Source organism: Apis dorsata, unplaced genomic scaffold, assembly GCF_000469605.1.
Source record: "Apis dorsata unplaced genomic scaffold, Apis dorsata 1.3 scaffold_1254, whole genome shotgun sequence".
Lineage (NCBI taxonomy): Eukaryota > Metazoa > Arthropoda > Insecta > Hymenoptera > Apidae > Apis > Apis dorsata.
In genome coordinates, this window is record NW_006264351.1 from 14,223 (window position 1) to 22,345 (window position 8,123).

The 8,123-nt window shown below is 28.8% G+C and overlaps 1 protein-coding gene across 4 annotated transcripts in view; it reads left to right on the forward strand.

Moving 5' to 3' along the window:
* The window catches only part of LOC102676255 (thyroid receptor-interacting protein 11-like), a 60,413-nt gene that overhangs the window by 12,987 nt on the left and 39,303 nt on the right, over positions 1 to 8,123 (forward strand). The window contains exon 1 of one of the 4 annotated variants that reach the window (XM_006625074.2): positions 3,771 to 4,047. The exons of the other annotated variants lie outside the window; for them this stretch is intronic. The gene's annotated coding sequence lies outside the window, so the exon portion shown is untranslated. Of the gene's footprint in view, positions 1 to 3,770; positions 4,048 to 8,123 lie in introns of those variants that run through there. 4 annotated transcript variants of the gene reach the window in all.

Genomic DNA, 8,123 nt, shown 5'->3' on the forward strand with positions numbered 1-8,123 from the left:
CGGACTCGCGCTGCAAGAATACTGGGCTATTTCCTGTTACGTGTGACGATTTTAACTCGAAATTTTAATGTGTTATTTATTTTTATTTTTTTTATAATGTTGCGTATGTATAATTAACGAATATTGAATTCGTGAAGTGGAATAATTCAGTGAAGAATTTGTAATTGGAAGATTTAATGAAAATGTTTCACAAGTGAATGTTTTTTATTAAATATAATAAATGTTATATAATATTTATATAAAAGAAAAATAATGTAATATTTTTAGTGTTTTTATGGAAAATACAAATATAATATATAATTTTTGTGATCAATATAATAAATGATAAATAATATTTATAAATATTTATATATATAAAAGAAAAGTATTACAAATATTTTCTTAGTGTGATAATATTTAATGGAAATGATAATATTTTTGTAGAAAAATAAGATAAGTATATTATATTTTTAAAATGATACTTATATTTAGATTTAAAAAAAAATAGTACAAATGTATTCTAATAATAATAACAATATTTTGATTGAAATTGATACAAATACATTATTTTTCTTTAAATAAAATATAACATTTAATGTTTTAATATTTGAAAAAACATACAGATTGTTTTATTAAAAAAATAGAAAATATTATCACTATATCATTTTTCTATCTTCAATTAATCTTCTAGTAGTGTATCTATTTTTATCTCTTCATTTGAAACAATTTGTCAAATATATTTGTCTTTATAAAAAATAAATGATATATGTAAATACTCGTCAATTAATAAAATTTCTGAAATCTACAAATTTCTACAAATTTGATTTAGGTAGTAATTAAAATTCCATAAATTGAAATTATATTTGTGAGAAATGAGAGAATTTTTATAAAATACAAATATTAGTAAAAATATTATCAAAATATAATGTAATTCAATGTATATAATCTTTCTTTTTAATGAATTTATGGAATGCAGAAATTCTATTTGAAAAGATAATAATGCATTTGTGAAATTTATTTTGTGGAAGAATATTTTCATACAATTCTTCTCTCGTTCTTCTCAAAGATCATATTCTTTTTTGAATATTTCGTAAAAAAATGTAGATTGTTTACATTTATCAAAATACGATTTGTATTTCATGATTTCATGAAATCATAAAATTTTATTTTTTTCGTGTGCTTAAAAATATTTTAGTAATTGTGAAATAATGACTTTCACTAATTGTAAATATTTTAAATATCTTAAAATTAAAAGTCTTTAAATATTCATTATTAGTAATGTTTCTTTAATGTATTAATTAGATAGATAAATTAATCGAACGATCAATTATATATATTTATTAACCATAATTACAATTATGGTTATTTTATATATATATTTTACAAAAAAAAATATTTTATTGAATTATCTGTAGAATGATGATTTATAAAGATCTCAGTAATTTTCAGAGATTTTATTTTTATGAATTATATCATATACATGAAATTGGACAAATTGTTTCAAAGGAAGAGAAAGAAATTTTTAGTACATTTTTAATACAAAAATCAATTTAAATGCTTGATGTAATAATGATGCAGGAATAGATCTTTTTTTTTTTGATAAAATAATATATTTTTTTTAAAATATTCATCGGAAGCATTAATTTAATCATCTAAAAATTTTTTATTTTTTGATATATTTATATTTATATCTTTAAAGAATAACAACAATATGATAAACATTCAAACTTCTCTTTGTTTTAATTTTTTGCTTGTCAAATGAAAAAGCGTTTGTTCAAGAATTCATTCAATTAAAAAATTAACGAGGTTGTAAGCAAGTAAATTGACTCTTGACACGCTCATTATTCACAATCCCTACTCTCCAGACTAAAGCTCCTGTTTCACGAGCATTCACAAGTAATAAATATTTTTCTATTTTCTCAATATGAACTATTCAACACTTCAAAACAATTATAAGTTTTTGACAAAAAAATTTCTTTCTTGTTAACTTTATGCTTCAAATTCGAAAAATTCGTTAATAATTGAAACAATAAATTATCAATCCCATAACTATTATGTGAAAAAAATATATTTCTTTAATTATTCTTTTTAATCTCAAAAACAACTTCATAAAACAGATTCTTCTTCTAATTTCCCTAAAATTGTTACAAAATCGGATCTGTCCTCTTCTCTTATTGCAAAACCTTCAATTAGAAATTAACTCGATTCTTTATTCTTTTAGTATTCTTCCGAATATTTATAAATTATCAAATCGACATCGAAATCAATTTCTAATTGAAAATATCAACATTTTCATTATCGTGCGTACATTTTCACTATCTCACAGTGAATTTGCACACACTGTAACTGAGCAACGGATAGGACAGAGCATATGGCACGATGTCCTCGAGGATCGTCATCATGGTGCATAGAGAGAGCCGTATGCGATCGCTTGCGTGCAAACACGACAGCGTTTACGACACGCTTTGTGCGTGCAGCAATCGTTCGGATGCACTTGCGTTTGTCATCGGTAAGCAGACTAATAGAACTGCATCGTGCGTGGTATGTGCACGTGCGAACTGAATATATTATCGAGTGCATCGACGAACGTATTAGCGATGGACAAAGTGACGATAAATGTACTAGAATAAGAATATAATAGGAAAGGTTTCGTTTCGTAATGGAAACGACCCTCGACAATTCTTGTACTTTTCAAGGAGAGCGGGAAAATTAATTAATCATTTCGATGGTGCGAATAATTTATATGTATCATTTGAATGTTGCAGAGGAGGATCAAGGATTAACAAATAATCTGTAAGAAATTTTAAGAGAATATAAGCAAAAGCAAAGTATAGTTTAGAATTACATTTAAAGAATGAAACAATCTTTTTTATTTCAGTTTTATTTTTAGCAATTATTTTATAAAAGAAAAAATTAAATTTGAACGATTTAATTAAATTATGAAATTATGAGATAGAGATAAAAATAACATTGAATAACATTTTTGTTATGAATCTTTTATTTAATATTTAAGTTAGCAAGTATATATCTATTTCTGTAATTTTAAGGATATGACAGCAAGATCAGCATTCATGATAGAACTATTTATAATGAAATGAATCAGTAAAATTATAAGTTTATAATTATAGTTATCATCAAACGATTTAACGTAATAAAAATTAAATTTCTTTAAATAGAATTTATTTCTGCATCGTGCATCGTGCAATTATTAATAATAAAAAGATTAATCCATTGTTTAACTGACTTAGGGGCAGGAATAAACCTATATGATAAAATTAATCCAAAAAAGACTAATCTAAAAAAAACCTTAAATATCGGGAATATCAAAACAATCGATTGATACTATATATAATTTATCACAATCACGTGATATCTCAAACACACGATGTTCCTTTTTCTCCTTCTTTCATCCACTATCTTCACCTAAATACTTACAGAAAATGGACTCACTCGAATGCGAGTTTACAACAGCAAAGTTGGACTGTTACAGCACACACCGATGCATATACGTTCTTCTACCTGCACTTCTTTTCGTTTCTCTCCTCTCAACTCGTTTTTCGTAATGCATTTTTCGTTTGCACAGGCCCGGCTGCGCTCAGGTGTACGCTAGGTGCGCGCGCGCTCACCCCTATACCTGTATAGGTGTGGAAACATGGATCAGCCTTATACTTATACCAGCACGGATCACGTATACACCGCGTATATCTTTGATATCTGCGTTCGCTTGCTGTGGCGCGAGCGTTTGTGTGTCAGCAGTAGAACGTGGCCTCTTGGTGCGTGTGCCCTCCTCTCCACGAGGAGGGTTGCTAGGTGGTAGGAGGTGGAGTAGCCGCGAACGCACAGTCGCTTCTCGACGGTTGGACGGTGAACGTGGCCGGATCGTCCAGCACGTGACGGCTATCCTACTCGGCCGTGAGCGTCTACGCGGCTGCAACCATCGAAACCTTTTTTTTTTCCCCCTCACGTTTCACCCCGGATATTCGTGTGTTGTTCCAGTGGGAAGGAAACATTTTAGGGGTGGCTACACGTTCCTTATAGTTCACCGATGGATGAATACGAATTGCGCAAGTAAGAGGTCTCTCTTTCTCTCTCTTTTTTATTCTTTGTTTTTCCTCTTTTATTATTTTTAAAATAGGCACTCAATGGAAGACTTCCGTACGGTTCAGATAAATTTTAGAATTTGCAGGTTGGTGTTAAAGATTTCGATTAAAATAAGAAATCGTGTTGAAATAGACGGTCGAATGGAATGGAAATGTTATAAGTGTTAAAGTCGTGACTTATCTAATTGACGAAGGATTTCCCCACTAACCCGTGGATCTGGAGCGTGAATACGAATGTGTGTATCGCGTGTACGTGCACGCACGGTGGAAACCGAGATAAGCGTTACTTCCATCGAGCCTATTAAAAAAAAATCGAATCGAAACACATCGTGACAGGATTAATATCGTGTCGAGCTACTGGTGTGTATTAATAATATTTGTTACGATGAGAATCGCGTTACAATGTTACATATCGTTGATTCCTGGTAAGTTTAACTAGCTGTAAAACGAATGCGACACACGAGACTGTGAGACGGTTGCCAACCAGTGTATTACGTTTCCTCGGACTATGTCTCTGGGACAACATTTACTCTTTCGACTCGTGATGATGTAGTGTTTCTTTGAAACTTGCTTCTAACAATATTTAAATCTAATCGGAACGTGCTGTAGCGTTAATGATCATTTTTCACGATCAACTTTGTAATAGAGATTAAGCTATTCGGGTGAGTTGGGTGGCGCAAAGGATGCGCAACAAGTTTCCAATGGGGTACAATTTAACTTGGTCTAGTTTAAATTGAGAAACAGTTTTCCGGTTAAAAATCGCTGGTTAACTCTTTGATTCATTTTTAATGCTTTTCGATTCGTGTTTTTCAAAAACGTTTTGCAAAAATATATTAAAAACTACAATTTTTCATTAATCCAGTTGGATTATCGTTACGTGATATATTTACTTTTCAATTTATAATTCGTTCTGAATTTTTCGAAAATCAAATTACGATTTTTCTTCGCAATTCTCTTAACGTGTCTCTCTTACGAAAAATCCTTCGTAATAATAAGTTGAAACTATAGACAATTGCCGTGTTATTTGCACGAATGCAAATCATGTCTGTAGACGGCGACATTTTTCATAGGGTTTACTGTTTCTCGGTGTCTGAAAATGGCTGTTGCAAACGACTCGCGGCCCATTTGCCGAGGACGATGCTCGCCACGTGTAACAATTCGCTGTTGAGAATATTATGGAGTCGGTCTGCGCAAATAAGCCTACGAAATAATTTTCCACAAACGCATTTCGAAACGTGAATAGTGCCGTGTTGGGCAAAGATTTTCAGCTTTTAATTGCGCAATTATGTCATCGATTTGTATCTTGAAAATATGAATCTATTGTTAGTGTAATTATGGTATTATAGTTTTGTTTTTGTGACAAATTGTTATAAGATCGTGCAATAATTTGAAAAAGAAAATGTAGATAAATTAACATAAACTTGTATTTTAAAGAGACATTGAGAAGAAATTGAAAAAAAAAGTTATAACAATTGATTTTATACATTTTTTAGGCGAAGATTTGTTAATACACACACACATCTATCCTACTATAAACTGTTTAACTTTTTTTCGAAATTTTTGAAACAATTGATTGATTTCCTTTAAAAAGTTATTCAAATTTACGAAATTTACGAAATAGAATGTTTCGTTGATAAAATAGATGATAAAATATACATTAATCGAAGTTCTAATCGAAAAAGAACAACTCTCGTAGATTAATTCCGAAGAAAAGTAAGAGATATTTAATTTCGTTAACAAATTAAATCTTAATTCGCTAAAATATTTATACAATAATGATATTTTTAATATTTTAAACATTAATCTAGTTTAGAATTTTCAGTATATAATATGTATATTAAAATATACATATTAATTTTAGTTAAAATAACTTCAAACTCGGAATAAGTAAAAAAAAAAAATATGAAACACGAGTACGCTATCGGTAGATAATAAGCGAAGGACGAATTTACCTATGATTACTTAACGAAACTGTCGAACGATTAGCCGTATATACATATATACCATCATTTTCGTTGTAAAAGCATATTAGTTGTGTCGCGTGATAAAATTCGCGGTGCATGCTTATCTGAGCGCCATAATGGTTAACGTGCATCAATACGCGCGAAATTTTACGTTTTTAACGTGCTCTTTTTTTTTCAAACAATAGCGTTCGTACAAATGAAATTTTAAAAAAGTTGGAAAAGATTTAATAAATCGTAAAAAGAAGAATTAAAATACTAATAGAACTGGATTATGAATTGATACGAAGTAAAATGAACTTTAATCATTTTATGTCATACGCGTATACGTGATATTTTATAATATATTATATTTTAAAATATGCAATATTTCGAGAATTGATTTTTTGGTGCAATTTATCACGTTGTAATACGTTGATTTTTCATCGGTATAAATTAGGTATTTAGTAAATAAATGTAATGTAATCTTTGTAACTGGAAATTCAGAATAATTCAATCTCTATAAGTTGGAGTAAATCAAACTTTTATCACAATTTTTATAATCACTATCACTATTTCTACATTTTGAAGTAAATATGTATAATCGCGATCTGTTAATATCTAGACATTCGATAAATTTTTCTTTCTTTCGCAATTGGGAAAATATTAATCATTATATAAAATTTTTTTAAAATAAAAATATTACTTAAATAGATATTAAATATAATGATAAAATATATTTATTTACTAAATCAAATGATTTATATTGGATATATATTCTATCATTTAATTCCTATTTAATAATTTATAATTTAGAAAATTCATTTAAATAAATTATACTTGATAAAATGAATAAAATAATATTATATATGATAAAACAATTTATTTAGATTCAGTAGAAACAACAAATCTGCACAATGAAACTCATTTTAAAAATGTACATTCTTTAACGGGATTAAAAAGATGATTTAGAAAAAAAATGCTATGACAATAAATGTAAAACACATTCTAGCGATTTGAAACACATATAAATAAATAGATTCTTGATTAACGATAATTAACACAACGATGGAAAAGAGATGGAAAAGAGAACCATCGACTTACTTGATACGAGAACGATATAATATTTTCAGCCATCGCTACGCTTCTATACCTGAGGTTAACAATGAGATTGCGTATCGTACGATCAACAGATTAATGTATAGCCTAATTTATCAAAGTTCTATATAGGCAGTACATTATTTCAATTGTGTCTCGATATAGTTAGTTTTTTATCGCGTAAGACTTATAGCGTTTTCGTTATCACACAATGGAGAAATAACACTTGCTATGGAAAATTAACATTTGCCAGAAAGAAACTGACGTGCTGCATAAATGCAATTATATTGAAAAATTTTGTTTAATAATTCTTGATTAATAAAGAAAAAAAGAAAAAGAAAAAGAGAAGATTAATAGAAATGCATTTAACATTCTTCTAAAGTTGGAATCGTACAAAAAATATATTAATTATGAAATAGTTACACGGCAGTTACGTGCGTTACTTGAACGGCTAATTAAATCGATCCTTGTACTTTAACCTTAGAGACAGTAGCTCTGAATCCATGGTAACGTGCAATTGCACCTGTGTTCGTGGTTTGCTTATCTATTTCTTGCATGTCATGTTTCATATATGTTGCGTTTTTGCAAAGTGATGAAACGTTGCTGAAGAATCCGCTAAAAACTAAACATATTCCCAACTTTTAGATCTTTAACCGTATATTGGAAAATCGTTTATTTAATTGTAGTTTAATTCTTTTTTTTTTTTTTAATCTCTTATTAAAAATTAAACGAAATTAAAATTTATTGAACAGTTCCTCTCTGCAGAGATGTTCAAGATAGCGTATTATCATGAAGATGTTTATCGATGAGAAATTTCTTCCGTCAACAAGAATTTTTCTAAACGAGTATTCGAGTCAAGGAAAAATTTGCTCGCAGACTTGTGTATCGTGAAAATAAAAATACTTGCAAAAGTGCACGCGTCATCGGGGCCTGTGTTCGCCGATCGAGTTACGCAATACGAGTTTTCAGAACTACAGTATTCATTTTTTTTTTTTTTTTTTTTTTT